General features: G+C 41.4%; 1 protein-coding gene across 2 annotated transcripts in view; it reads left to right on the top strand.

Moving 5' to 3' along the window:
• Positions 1–7,522: 7,522 nt before the first annotated feature.
• slc7a1 (solute carrier family 7 member 1) overlaps positions 7,523–14,371 on the top strand; it is a 43,469-nt gene continuing 36,620 nt past the window's right edge. Inside the window, exon 1 of one of the 2 annotated variants that reach the window (XM_008107935.3) lies at positions 7,523–7,766. The gene's annotated coding sequence lies outside the window, so the exon portion shown is untranslated. Of the gene's footprint in view, positions 7,767–12,957; positions 13,589–14,371 lie in introns of those variants that run through there. The other variant, XM_062974690.1, reaches the window with a different exon arrangement.

Here is a 14,371-nt window from a genome sequence, read left to right as displayed (position 1 = left end):
TCTTCTCCTGCAATTTGAATCCATTGCTCCATTGTGTCCTAGTCTCCAGAACAGCAGAAAACAAGCTTGCCCTCTCCTCCTTATGAAATCATTTCAAATATGTAAGCTTAGGCAATCCCTCATTATCCAAGTATGATGGCCTTCCAAGTTCTTGGAAGATGATTGTGCTTTTTTAATGTGTGGAAGTCAGTGTACAGGTGATCAAAACAATCTTCACAGAGTGAGGGTCCCAACCAATGGCGTGGCTAACATAATCTCAATCTGTTGCCGCCTTCTTCTGCCTTCACAGCCATTGTAACACGTATCATGTTATCTTCTGCCTGATTTTCCATTGAGGTCTTCGGATTGTGCTTGGTCTGGAACGTCCCCTATGGTCCCCCCACCTCCATGGGAGTGCATGACTCCGGAGGTTATGCCTGCAGGTTCATTGGAAAACACCAGCCCCCTCACCATGCCAAGGTGACAATCCATGGAGGGGATATAAACATGGCTATCATGTACCCTTTCAGCCTTCTTTTTCCTCCAAACTCAACATACTCAGCTCCCTCAGGCTGTTTCTCAATACGGTAAACCTGTTCCATCTTCACTATGGCATCTAATGGTTCAATGTAAGCAGAACTTTGTTCCATGCACAAAATAATTAGAAATATTGTGTATAAAATTATTTTCATGCGATGTGTATGTGTATGTAGACTAAATACTAGTACAGTAGACTCTAAATTAACCAGAACTCAAGCAACTGGAACCCTCAAGCAGCAGGCATTAAAAAAACGAACAAACTAAAATGCAATTCACAAAGTCCATTCACAAAGTTTAATGGGCTGATGGATTATGACCTATTAGGATAATAAGCTATTAGGCAATTGGATTATGACCTGTTAGAATCGCAACCTATTGGGTAGCAGAGTTTCCTAAGTGTTCCTTTATTGGGTAATGGATGATCACTGGGCATATTTTGTTTCTATTCAATGTTTTCAGCAGACAAAGATCGGAGTAGACTTCTTTTAAAGCAGTGGTTCTCAACCAGATGTTTTGGTCTATAACTCCCAGAAATGCCAGCCAGTTTACCAGCTGTTTGGATTTCTGGGAGTTGAAGGTCAAAAACATCTGGGGACCCCAGGTTGAGAACCACAGTTTTAAAGTAACATGTTTGTTTACTCATAACTTCATGTATTTAAGTATACAGGTACATTTCTTGTCAGGTTAAGATTTAAAATGTTTCAATTTGTATCTTTAACTTATGAACTTTAACTCTCTTCATAAACTATATTGCTTTGTACAGCTCTCTGTAATAATAGTCAACTTCCAAGGAAAGTCAAGCCTCAATTTCTTCTAACTCTTAACATTGGCTTCTGCACTCAGACCCGAGCCTCAACTGATTTCTAACACCTAACACTGGCTTCTGCACTCTAACACAGACTTAAGCCTCAACTGTCATATTTTTAAAACTGAACATTATAAACAAGGCATGGACAAACTAAGGCCTGGGGGCCAGATGTGGCCTTTTGCACGCTTTCCTCAGGCCCTCCTCATTTTACCTGTCCTCTCCACATAAGGATGCAGAAAGGACAAGGGAGGAAGGAATGGAGCAGCTGAGAACCCTTTGGTACGCTCTCAACCACTGTGTGTCTCACCTCCTCCCAGCATAATGCCCAGAGGACAGTTTGAAAATCAGGAAAGGAGGTTCGGGGCAGTCGCCACATGTCTCATTTTCCTCCTGGTGTAACTTATTACAGGAGGACAACTTGTGGATAATGCAGGCCCCACACCGCTCCCTCCCAGACCTACCCTCTCCCAGGCTCTTCCCACCCAGTGCATTCCTGGCTAGGCCCAAAATGCGGTCCCAAGCCTATATTCCAATAGGCTGGAGAGGGGACCACTTCTGGTCCCATTTGCTATTATTCCAAAATAAAATCAATCCAAATTAACCTTGGCATTTGGGATCCTCCACCTGCCCTGTGGCACTACCTTCCCTCAGCACCAGTTCATTTCCTTGTATCTGTTTCACATCTTTCCCCCCTCCGCTCTGGTATCCCTTTGATCAAAAAGCCCTCCAAAGGCAACGACGCCCAAGGCAAAACAAAGCGGGGGAAGGCTTGGAACGCAGCTCTCCCGCCTACACAGAGGGCGCATGCGCACTCCCACTTCTCTCTCGTCTTTATTCGGGGGAGTGAACCGCGCGCGTCTTGTGTGTGGGTTGGGGGCGAGGGGGGGGGAGGAGGAAGGAGAGCGAACAGGGAGGAAGCAGAGGCTGCATTGCGACCTGCGCGCGCTCTCCCTTCCTCTCAAAAGCACCTTGGCGGTTGAGCGCGCGAGTGGCGCGCGCAGCTTGTCGCGCGCTTCATGGGGGAAGGGGGCGGGGCGTTGTGCGCACGCACGAAGGCTGTTGGGAGTTTGTTTGGGTTTTTTTCATTTTTAACCTCCAGTGAGGAAGGGGCGGTTCGAAGGGAGGAAATTTCGCTTCTCAAGCGAATAGATTATTATCATTAGCGTGTTTTTTTTGTGGCTCTCTTAACTTGTGAAGCTCCACGTGCTTTATTTATTTATTTATTTACAGTATTTATATTCCGCCCTTCTCACCCCGAAGGGGACTCAGGGCGGATCACATTGCACACATATAAGCAAACATTCAGTACCATAACAGAACAGAGACAGACGCAGGCACGGGCGGGCCTCGAACTAATGACCAGAGTGATTTGTTGCAGCTGGCTGCTAACCAGCCTGCGCCACAGCTTGGTCTTTGGAGGCTGTTAAGCAGAGGCTGGATGGCCATCTGTCGGGGGTGCTTTGAACGGGAGTTGGACTGGATGACCCACTAGGTCTCTTCCAACTCTTGATTCCTTACACAACACCTACCTTAGCTAAAAACTCAACAGTACATAACGAATGGTGCATCTACACTGCAGAGTTAATGCTGTTTGACATTGCTTTAACTGCCATGGCTCAAATGTTGTGGAAACGTGATGTGTAGTTAGTTGAAGACCTTGTAAAACTACAATTTGAACATTATTTTGTATATTGACCTTTTATGACTGTTTTTATCCATGTTGATGTTTTATTGTTGGGTGATTTGTTTATTGTTTTTGTTTTGATTTTGTGCTGTTGTGTCCGGGCATAGCCCCATGTAAGCCGCTCCGAGTCCCTTCAGGGAGATGGGGCAGGGTATAAGAATAAAGTTATTATTATTATTATTATTATAACCCTCACGATTGCATAACTGCACTTTAATTCTGCAATATAGATCAGGCGTAGGCAAACTTTGAGCCTCCAGTTGTTTTGGACTTCAACTCCTACTGGCTGTTAGGAATTGTGGGAGTTGAAGTCCAAAACACCTGGAGGCTCAAAGTTTGCCCACGCCTGATATAGATGCACGCTCTGGGTAGGATTGCGGAAGATACATCTTCCCATGTGTCTCATATTCCGACGGCTGATTTAGGCCTCGAGCTCCTCTGGCAGGTTGTTCCACAGACTTGGGGTGGCCAATGAAAAGGTCCTCTGGATGGTGGTTGCCAGTCAGGTTCTGGCTGGTTGGAGCAGATGCCCCCCCCCCTTTAAGACTGAAGTGAGTGGGATGGATTGTACAGGAGAAAGTGATCCTTTAGGTCACCTGGATCCAAACTATGTAGGACTTTAAAGCTCAAAACCATGACCTTTTACTTTGCCCGGAAACTAATTGGCAGCCAGTGGAATGACTTTAGGATAGGTGTGATATGCACACTTCTACCGTGTTTCCCCGAAAATAAGATAGTGTCTTATATTAATTTTTGCTCCCAAAGATGCGCTAGGTCTTATTTTCAGGGGATGTCTTATTTTTCCATGAAGAAGAATTCACATTTATTGTTGAACAAAAAAATTGGACATTTATTATATACTGTACAGTAGATATCATCACAAACCAGCATAACCGGAAAACTGTGAATCCTATTAAGAATTTCTTGCTACTACCATTATTTTCATGTACAACTGGTATGTGCATTTACCAATCCTGCATGCTCTGGTGTTCTGTTTGGCAGGCATAATTTCAAAAAAAAACTTTGCTAGGTCTTACTTTCAGGGGAGGCCTTATATTTAGCAATTCAGCAAAACCTCTACTAGGTCTTATTTTCTGGGGATGTCTTATTTTCGGGGAAACAAGGTAGATGTTCCTGTAATCAATCTGGCTGCCGTATTTTGAAGTTTCTGAACTTGGTACAAAGGTAGCCCAATGTAAAGCGCATTGCAAAAGCCCATCCTTGAGTTTACTAGCCTCCAAATCTAGGAACGAGCGCAAATGGCGTATCAACCGAAGTTTATAGTAAGCACTCTGTTGCAACCACTTGGGCTGACATTTGAAGAGTATCCAGGAGCACACCCAAGCTGCGAACACAGTCTTTCGGGGGGGGGGGGGTCTAACCCCACCCAGAATTGGTTGACACACCTCCATCCCCAGATTAGAATCCTTGATGGCATGCACCTCTGTTTTGTCTGGATTCAGTTTCGATTTGTTTTTTTCCTCATCCAGCCCATTACCTCCTCCAGCCATTCCTTCAGATGAGACATGCTATCCTTAGCTGAAGCTGTTTTGAAGGCATGGAGAAATATATTTGAGTGTCACCAGCATCCCCTGGTCGCACAATGGGTTAAATCCATGTGCCAGCAGGACTGCTGACTGACAGGTCCGAGGAGAGCTGGGTGAGCTCCAGTCTGTCAGCTCCCACATCAAACATCTGGGTGTCCCCTGGGAAACGTCCTTGCAGATGGCCAATTCTCTCACACCAGAAGCGACTTGCAGTTTCTCAAGTTGCTCCCGACATGAAAAAAAATCTGCATACTGATAACACCCCACCCTCTAATTCACAGCCTTAGTTATGCAACATAATGATTTTTAATGTACTGTAATTGCAATTGAACCTTGGTTTATTTTTATAAATTAAAGTTCATGTGCTTATGCTAAACATAATTTAAATTTAAGTTGTATGTTATAATTTGGTTTTATATGAGGGTTTAATTTATATGTTGGTTTACTTTGGTTTAGTATTTTATTTGCATTTATTGTTGTTCCAGGCATTGAATGTTTGCCTTTTTGTTGTTGGAATCCACCCTGAGTCCCCTTGGGGAGATAGGGTGGAATACAAATAAAGTGTTGTTGAAGGCTTTCATGGCCGGAATCACTGGGTTGCTGTGAATTTTCCGGACTGTACGGCCATGCTCCAGAAGCATTCCCTCCTGACGTTTCACCCACATCTGTGGCAGGCACCTTCAGAGGTTGTGAGGTCTGTTGGAAACTAGGCAAGTGGGGATTATTTGTCTATGGATTGTCCAAGGTGGGAGAAAGAAATCTTGTCTGTTTCCCCTAGACAGGAAGCAGTCAAGCTTTGAAGCAGGCTATTCAATGCTAATCAAGGTGATCACTTACAACATTCATACTTGCCTCAAACGGACAAGAGTTCTTTCTCCCACCTTGGACATTTCAAAGGCCTCAACAGTGGAGCAGGTGGAAGATAACATAGTACATGTTACAACGACTGTGAAGGCAGAAGAACGCTGCAACAGATTGAGAAGCCATGGATGGTTGTCATGTTTGAGGGAAAGGGTTGCTATGGCGACAGCTGCTTGGCTGTGCCAGCCAGCATTCTGATTGGTTGCTGCCTTCTGGCTTGGCAGAGGCAGACCAACGGTTTTTCCAACTGACATTATAGTTCATATTCTTCTCTTCAGGAGAGTCAGAGAAAGGAGTTGACTAGATTTTGAGTCAGGAATGTAATGGCTGTCGTGCTCTCCAAAGTTTGACTATTTAAAGGAGGAATGAAGCATATTTAAAAGGACTGTTACATATTTAAAAAGGACTGTTACATACTGTTGCCCTGTGTATTCTTGAACCAGAATAAAGATACTGTTATTGTTTTACTCAAGCCTAAAGTGACAAGCCTTATTACACAGACGACTTTATCTTGATTTAAAGACGGTGATAAAGCGTCCATTTACATATTTATTTTATTTACACAAACTGCCACAATGTTAACCATGGCACTGGATGTGCACCTCACTCTGTGAAGGCTGTGTGTTGATCGACTGTGTACTGGCCTCCACACATTAAAAAAATCTCATGCACAGGTGTCTTCCAAGAAAAATAAAACCAAACCAAAAAGTCACACAGCGATCAGCGAGTGGTGATGGGGGCAGGATTGTGAAATCTGAAATCAATTCCAGATATATAAACCCCACTTGCCTCGTTTCAAAAAAAAAAACCTTTATCATCTCTGAGGATGCCTGCCATAGATGTGGATGAAATGTCAGGAGAGAATGCTTCTTGAACATGGCCATGCAGCCCGGAAAACTCACAATCTAGAAATAAAGCATTTATTATTATTATTATTTATAGTGTGAAGGTAATAACAATAATATAAAGGATGGTAGTGGTGATTATGTGTAAGCATTTATTTATTTATTAAATTTATATCCCACCCTTCTCACCCCAAAGGGGACTCAGAACGGCTTAAAAATCATATGTACATACAATCTATTATTTATTTATTTATGGCTCTTTTATCCTGCCTTTCTCAACCCCGGAGGGAACTCAAGGCGGCTTCACAACATAAACAATGCCTTTAAAAATGTAGTGCAATAAAAACAACTGCACCATTAAAACAATTTAAAGCATTTGTATCCATACAACAAGTTAAATCAGGTGATCCATAGCTGTAGTCCGGGGCCATTCCAGAAATCAATTCCACATCTTTTGTATCTAATTATTGCACTAGATTTTCAACGGCTTGATCAAAGAGCCACGTCTTCACTTTTTGGTGGAAGGTCAGGAAGGAGGGAGCTGATCTAACCTCTCTGGGAAGGGAGTTCCATAGCTGAGGGGCCACCACCGAGAAGGCTGTCTCTCATCTCTGCCAATCGCACCTGTGAAGGGCCTTTCCAGATGATCTTAAACTCTGAGATGGTTCATAGCGGGTTCATAGAGGGAGATATGTTCAGACAAGTAAGCTGGGCCAGAACCGTTTAGGACTTTATAGGCTAAAGCCACCACTTTGAACTTGGTACTTGGTAGCAAATTGAAAAGCCTGTGGAGCTTTACCATAGCACAATATTAGCACCATATATTACTATATTGTACTATACCGCTATACTTTAATATTAGTAACATTACATGTAATATATAGTATATAATTAATATTTATATTGTATTACATTATAATATTATCCAAATTATAGGTATATACTATATATTATATTATTGTATATTACCTAGTGCCCTCGCTGCACATGGCACTTCTCAAGCAAAATAACAAAAACACTTTGCCTCACAAAACGTTTCCTTTTCCCGCCCCTTCCAGCTTCCTCCCTCGACCAACTCCTCGCCCCTAATGAAGGAACGGAGAGCCTGTAGTAAAGGGGGAAAAAAGAGGGCGGGGACGCCCCTTGAGTGACTTCTCCAGCCAGCCAATCCGTGGATTAGCCCCGCCTCCCACAGCCTAGCCGGCCAATTCCTGCTGCCGGCCTCGCCCTTCGCTCCGCCCTCCTCCTCCTTTTCTCTCATTCACTCCTGTGCGCCACGCCAAGGGTTCGGGGCGGAGCGAGCGGAAGCGCAGTTGTAAGAAAACGAGGTCGCTCCTTTGCTTCGCATCCAGCCACGCCGCTTCCAGGCAGCCACTAACGTCGCCCTTTCCTGAGGGAAACTCCTCCGCCTCGCCGTTCTTTCTATCATCACCCCACCTCCCGGTTTATTTAACCTTCGAGGAACCTCGCCTTGGCTTGCTGCTGCTCTTACTACAAAAAGGGTGAGTAATCGCCGCCGGGCAGGCCTTCTCTTTCTCCTCCTGACAGGACTGGCTCCCGTTTACCTTGGAGAAGAGCCCTCTCTGCCTTTCTGTGGGTGAGGAGAGAGCACACGCGTGCCTTGTTTTGTCCCCCATCCCTCAAGATTCCTCTCGCTCCCAGGTTTTGGCCTTGCTGTTTCATATAGAACCGTCAAGCCGGTGTGTTGAAGAGCCCCGGCCACATGCTCGGCGGTAGGCAGGCATCCATTTTGCAAGGCAAGCAAGCAAGCAGCGTGGTGTATGATGCAATATTTATCGTGGAAGGAGGAGGAGGAGGCGGAAGCAAGTAGATCAGGCATGGGCGAACTTGGGCCCTCCCAAGTGTTTTGGACTTCAACTCGCACCATTCCTCACAACCTCAGGCCCCTTTCTTTTCCCCCTCAGCCGCTTAAGCTGTGAGGAATGGTGCGAGTTGAAGTCCAAAACACCTGGAGGGCCCAAGTTCGCCCATGCCTACCACCCCAGGCTGCACAACTCATATAATCCAGTTTAAATCAAATAATCTGGGATCAGATCCCCCCCCCCCCCCAAATTGGCAGTGATCGGTAGGTCTAATTAAGGTACGGGATGGTAGAAGTCCTGCCTTAAATGGTGCTGGTTCTTTATAATGAGTCATCCTTAAGCCAGGCAAGCCTCTCATTCCTTGGCAGAAACTGCCCCAGATCAAGCAGTGATCCCTTCTCGTAGTTTGCCTTTTTTCTTACCGGTTTAGGTTTCGGCGTGGCCGCCTGATGCAATTAACCTACGGATTAAATCAGAAGACACAAGAGAGCTATTTATGGTAAAGCAACTACTTGTGGAGGGGAGAGCGCATTTGCTGGAAGGGCGTCTGTCTTTAGAAACTAGGGAAATAAGTTTTAGACCTTCTTCATTTTAAGGAGGGGAAACCCAGTGTAATCGGACAAATGTTTTGTTATTGTTTTGGGTTTTTTTTTAAATTCCCCCTAATCTTCCTCTTCTAATATACAGAAATGGAAGCTGGAGCACAAATAGTTGCTATGAAGATGTGTTGTCAAAGGCTTTCATGGCCGGAGTCACTGGGTTGCTGTGACTTTTCTGGGCTGTATGGCCATACTCCAGAAGCATTCTCTCCTGACATTTCTCACTTCAGGCAGGCATCCTCAGAGGTTGAGAGGTCGGTTGGAAACTAGGCCAATGAGGTTTATATATCTCTGGAGTGTCCAGGGTAGGAGAAAGAACTCTTGTCTGCTTGAGCCACCTGAGTGTGTTGCAGTTGGCCACCTTGATTAGCATTGAATAGCCTTGCAGCTTCAAAGCCTGGCTGGTTGCTGCCTGGGAGGTGTTATCTGGCCTTTGTTTGGAGGTGCTCGCTGGCCCTGATTGATTATAGTCTGGAATTCCCCTGCTTTTTGGGTTTTTACTGCCCTGTTTTTAAGAGTTTTTAAACACTGTTAGCCAGATTCTGCTAATTTTAATGGTTTCCCCTTTTCTGTTGAAATTGTCTACATGCTTGTGGTGTTCAAGGGCATCTCTGTGTAGTCTGACATGGTAGTTGTTAGAGTGGTCTAACATAGTTGCTGTGAAGCTTTGCAATGAAGATAAGCAAAGACAAATTACGTGTGTTTGCCCAGCATTCAAAGTCATCAAGTTGGTTTCATTGACTTTTCCCTCACCGCTTTCCCTCAAAACTGCAGTGGAAATTTTGAGTGATTGAAATGCATGAAGCCAACTCATTTTAAGTTTGTAAAGGAAACTGTTTCTGTTTAGGGAGGAAGTTGTAGGATGGTCAGATGTTCTGATATGGCAGATAGGCTAATCAATAAAACATATTTTATTCTATAGTAGGATGGCATCAAGGGATAGGAAATCACTCCGATGTCTGCGTTTTTAAGTTGCTGTGGTCAGCAATGCTACCTGCAGCTAATAGTAATGAAAAGATAGCAGATTGCATTATTCTTTAAGGAATTTGTTTCCTACTACTTCAACAACCCAGTTCCTGGATGACATTATTATAATGAGTCCCCTCAGGAGATAGGGTGGGTTATAATTAAAGTTTTATTATTATTTTTATTATTATTATCAGATAGGGTTGTTGTATGTTTTTCGGGCTGTATGGCCATGTTCCAGAAGTATTCTCTCCTACATCTATGGCAGGCATCCTCAGAGGTTGTGAGGTATGGAGAAAACTAAGCAAAGAGGTTAATATATATCTGTGAAAAGTCCAGGGTGAGAGGCCAGTGTGAATGTTGTTAATCACCTTAATTATTTTGAAAACATCAGGTACCTTGGAAGCAGCAAGTTTTCTTGATTTCCTCTCTAAGACCACACAACTGGTCTGTATGAGTAGTGTATAATAAACTTGTATTTATGAAGTACATGCAATTCCTGTGAAATTGTATTTTTCAGAAAGTGTACTTACTGTTTTGGGAATTAAGATTTTACAATCATGCCAGTGCCCTCAGCACACTACTGCCAGGCAAAAGGCTTAGTTCACATTTGATATCAGAGAAGCAGCTGAACAAATGATGATGAGAGAAGCCTTGACCCTGTGTACTTTACAGTGGCATTAAACTCATTGCCTAGTTACTGCTGGATGACGTTCTTGGATTGTGGGAACTGGGTCTTGAGAGTAAAGGAATTTTGTTTCTAGCAGATAGAACTAGTGACCCATTTATTTGAAGATTAGGTATATGGGATGCAGAGCCTGGGAAAAGTTAATCAAAGTATATATCCAAAAGTTTCTTCAGTCAACATGATTCTTTTGGGTCTTGGGCCTTAATGGCTGGTTTCACTTAAATATGATATAAAATGCTTTTTCTAAAGGAGACAATTTTTTGAAATTGTAGTTTAAATCGTTAGTGATAACTATTCTACTTAATCAGTTTTACTAAATCTGCATTATTTGATATTATTGTACACTTTAATACATGTTCATTTATTTCGTTAGAAGATAGATCACCAAGTAATTATTCAGAATTGTTTTCAGTTTAATTTCCAATTCATCCAAAGCATGGAAGTACTTGTATTTATACCTAAATTCTTATTTATAAAATTATTATTATGTTTGTTTATGTCCTGCTTTTTCTCTGCACACCGAGACTCAGTGACTCACAGTAAAAACATTACAATACAACTTAAAATATACAAATATAAAAACAGTATTAAACCTCTTATTGTTCAGATCTGTTTTTATTAACTATCTTTGCACTTAGAGAGAGGCATAGCTGAGAGAGAGGTTCCCTTATGTGCACTATCTGCAGAAAAGAATTTTCAGGTTATCTCCCATATTTATACAATGGTATATTTTATATATATTAATATTTTAGTATATTAGTAGAATATACTTAGAAGTCCTATATTTAATATGCATAATGGACATCTTTCTTCTAGACTCTATTTTACCAAACAGCATTATGAAAATGTTGACATCTGAATTGGAGGTTCTAGGATCTGAAAATACAATATTTACAATGAGAGCTACTCGCTTGTTCTGCCACAGTTCATACCAAAACCATAATGTTTTAATATTTGACTTTATTTTCCTTTAAATCAGACTTTTCTATTTTATGTGCTTGAGTTCCTTTCCAAAACCACATTGGTTTATGTTTTACTTTGTTGTCCTTGTTTTTTTTTTTTTTTTCATGTCAGGAGCAACCTGAGTTGCTTCTGGAGTGAGAGAATTGGCCGTCTGTAAGGACGTTGCCCAGGGGACGCCCCGATGTTTTGATGTTTTACCATCCTTGTGGGAGGCTTCTCTCATGTCCCCGCATGGAGCTGGAGCTGATAGAGGGAGCTCATCCGCACTCTCCCCGGGTGGGATTCGAACCGGCAACCTTCAGGTCAGCAACCCAACCTTCAAGTCACAAGGTTTTTATCCCCTAGGCCATCGGAGGCTCCATTCTTGTTATTATACACTTCTATTCTACTTTTCTCCCAATAATGGGAATCAAGGCTGCTAATTATATATTTAAAACAATACCTACAGTAGAGTCTCGCTTATCCAACATAAATGGGCCGGCAGAATGTTGGATAAGCGAATATGTTTAAGATTAAGGAAAAGCCTATTAAACATTAAATTAGGTTATGATTTTACAAATGAAGCACCAAAACATCATGTTATACAACAAATTTGACAGAAAAAGTAGTTCAATACACAGTAATGCTGTGTAGTAATTACTGTATTTACAAATTTAGCACCAAAATATCACCATATATTGAAAACATTGACTACAAAAATGCGTTGGATAATCCAGAACGTTGGATAAGCGAGTGTTGGATAAGTGAGACTCTACTGTATTAAACTTTGCAAAAACATGAAATATAAAGTTTAGAAAATAAACAATGTATAAAGTTAAAAGTAATCAAAAAGCTAGATGCAAACTTTAAAAGTATCATTAAAGCCCCACCCTATTCAGATTGTAAAAGCCTAGTCCTGAAAATGTTTTGATGTGCTGATAGTAGCGGAGCATCCTTAAGGATTGAGTTCAAAAATTTTGGAGCCTTCAGTGAATCCATTGTAACAATGGCATGGCAATCTCCAGCTGCTATTGAGAACAGAAATAACCTATTGTATCCTATAATTTGGGGGATTAGAGATACACCAGACACTAAAAAGGGCTAATTTGTCAACAACCAAACTGTCTTTTCTTACTGTTATGCTGTTTTAGCAAGTAGCCCACTCCTTCAAGCTTTTAGGCATACCAGAAAGTCTCACTAAAGAACACTTGGCATTCTGGAGAAAGGAAGAGCATTTCTGTTTAAAGAATCTGCGTGAAGGAGGTGGTCCTCTTGGAAGACACAAGAACACCACAAGTGTTGTGGGAGGCCTCTGGATGCCACAAGGCCCCCACACACCATATTGAGACAAGCATTTTAGTGTGCCATCTGAGTGTAATTAATATTAACTATGGTTTATTCAATCAAGGCATCTTTTTAATTCATGCTTTATAGTTAACAAAAGTTTGCTTGAAACTAACCAATGTTAACCATAGTTTGTTTGGTTTATACAACACTACAAGTGTTTTAACTAAAGCTGAAACAGCACCGATTAGTGCTGCTGGAGGAGAGAGAGAGCACATGGGTTGCTGTTTTTTTTCTCTTATCATAGTGAATAGTAGTTTAGGATACTGTCCAAAGATAACCAATGCCTGTTTAATGCAATGATAGCCTATTGTTTGCTTTTCCTAAATTAGTCAGACTTCTGCTTATGATTTCTCTCCTACATGCAGTGTGTCAGGGAAAAGATTTAAAACTTTGGTAATAAGCTAAATGTCCCGTATGTATATGCGTGTCTGTTTTGCTGTGACCAATTTCTGCAAATAGTACCTTATTTAAAGCATTTCATGGAAGATATTAAGCCAGGATTTTGCCCTAATAGCCAATTATCATTTGCTAAATGGACACACAGGAAGAGTACAATATTGCTATCAAGTATTGGACATTTTGCATCTCCACATCTCTCATGCAAGGGATGTTGGTAGATATACAAGCCAAATTTCTGAATCATCCTAATGATTCATTTGAATCATGTTGTAAAGACTGTTCATTTTAGAACATCTTAGATTTCACTTTGTGCCTGTGCACATTTACTTTTCTCTGAATTCAGTGGGACTAACTCCTGGCTAAAGGACTGTAGCCTTTGTGTGTACTTATTTTGAATCATATATGAAATTAATATTTTTAGTTTATTGTAAATCTCTTGTAAAATTCTGGTCATTATGCAATCCAAATATGAAACTTGCAAATACGAGTGAGCTGGCATCAATCTTTCACAATTCCTGGCGTTATCTTCACTTGATGCTACGATGAGAAGAAGATAGAAGGTGGGTGAGGTAGAGGAAATAAAGAAGAACAGTAAAACTGATAAATGTATGAACTAGTTGAAACTAATGAAAACTTTACCTTTAGTTTGCTACTTTATAATTAAAAATTTAAATAATTATTTTGTAATTATGGTGTAATTGTAAGAGAACAATCTTTTCGCTTTGTTTATACTTGCATTTTGAGGCATTTGCCCCATAGTCATGTTCATAAGACTAGCTCATGAGAATGGAGTTCAGGTGAATAATGTATCAGATGCATAAATAGATTATGGAGTTTGCAGAAGACTCTGTAATCTCTAGTATTGACATTAAAAATAAAAACACTTCTGTGAGCTAGCACCTTGTACTTTATGTTCATCAACCACAATGGAGTTGCTCTATTGTACTTGTGTATGACTTCTGTGGAAGCTTGAAATATTTTGTTTGTTGGTATTATTGATTTGCTCTGAAGTTGAAGGTGTAGAGGAAAAAACCCAAGATGTGATAAAACAGGAAAAAATTGCTAAAACTGTACACTCATGAGTGAGCCTACATGATAGAACTTGACTTAAAGTCACAGTTTCAGTTTAACCATATTTTCCAACAAAAGATTAATTTTCTTGTTTGCATGGAATTAACTATGCCTAGGTAGCTAGAGAGAGTATTTTGGCTTCCTTCCTAATTGGATATTTAGCCTTTTTTGGAAGTGATTTTGATGGTAGTCAGTTTGACTATTCTGCTAGTTCCTGCTGCATTGGTTTAGAGCAGTGGTTCTCAACCTGTGAGTTCCGAGATGTTTTGACC

The sequence above is a fragment of the Anolis carolinensis genome, chromosome 3 (genome assembly GCF_035594765.1).
Source record: "Anolis carolinensis isolate JA03-04 chromosome 3, rAnoCar3.1.pri, whole genome shotgun sequence".
Taxonomy (NCBI): domain Eukaryota; kingdom Metazoa; phylum Chordata; class Lepidosauria; order Squamata; family Dactyloidae; genus Anolis; species Anolis carolinensis.
This window is presented reverse-complemented; position numbering and strand designations above follow the sequence as displayed.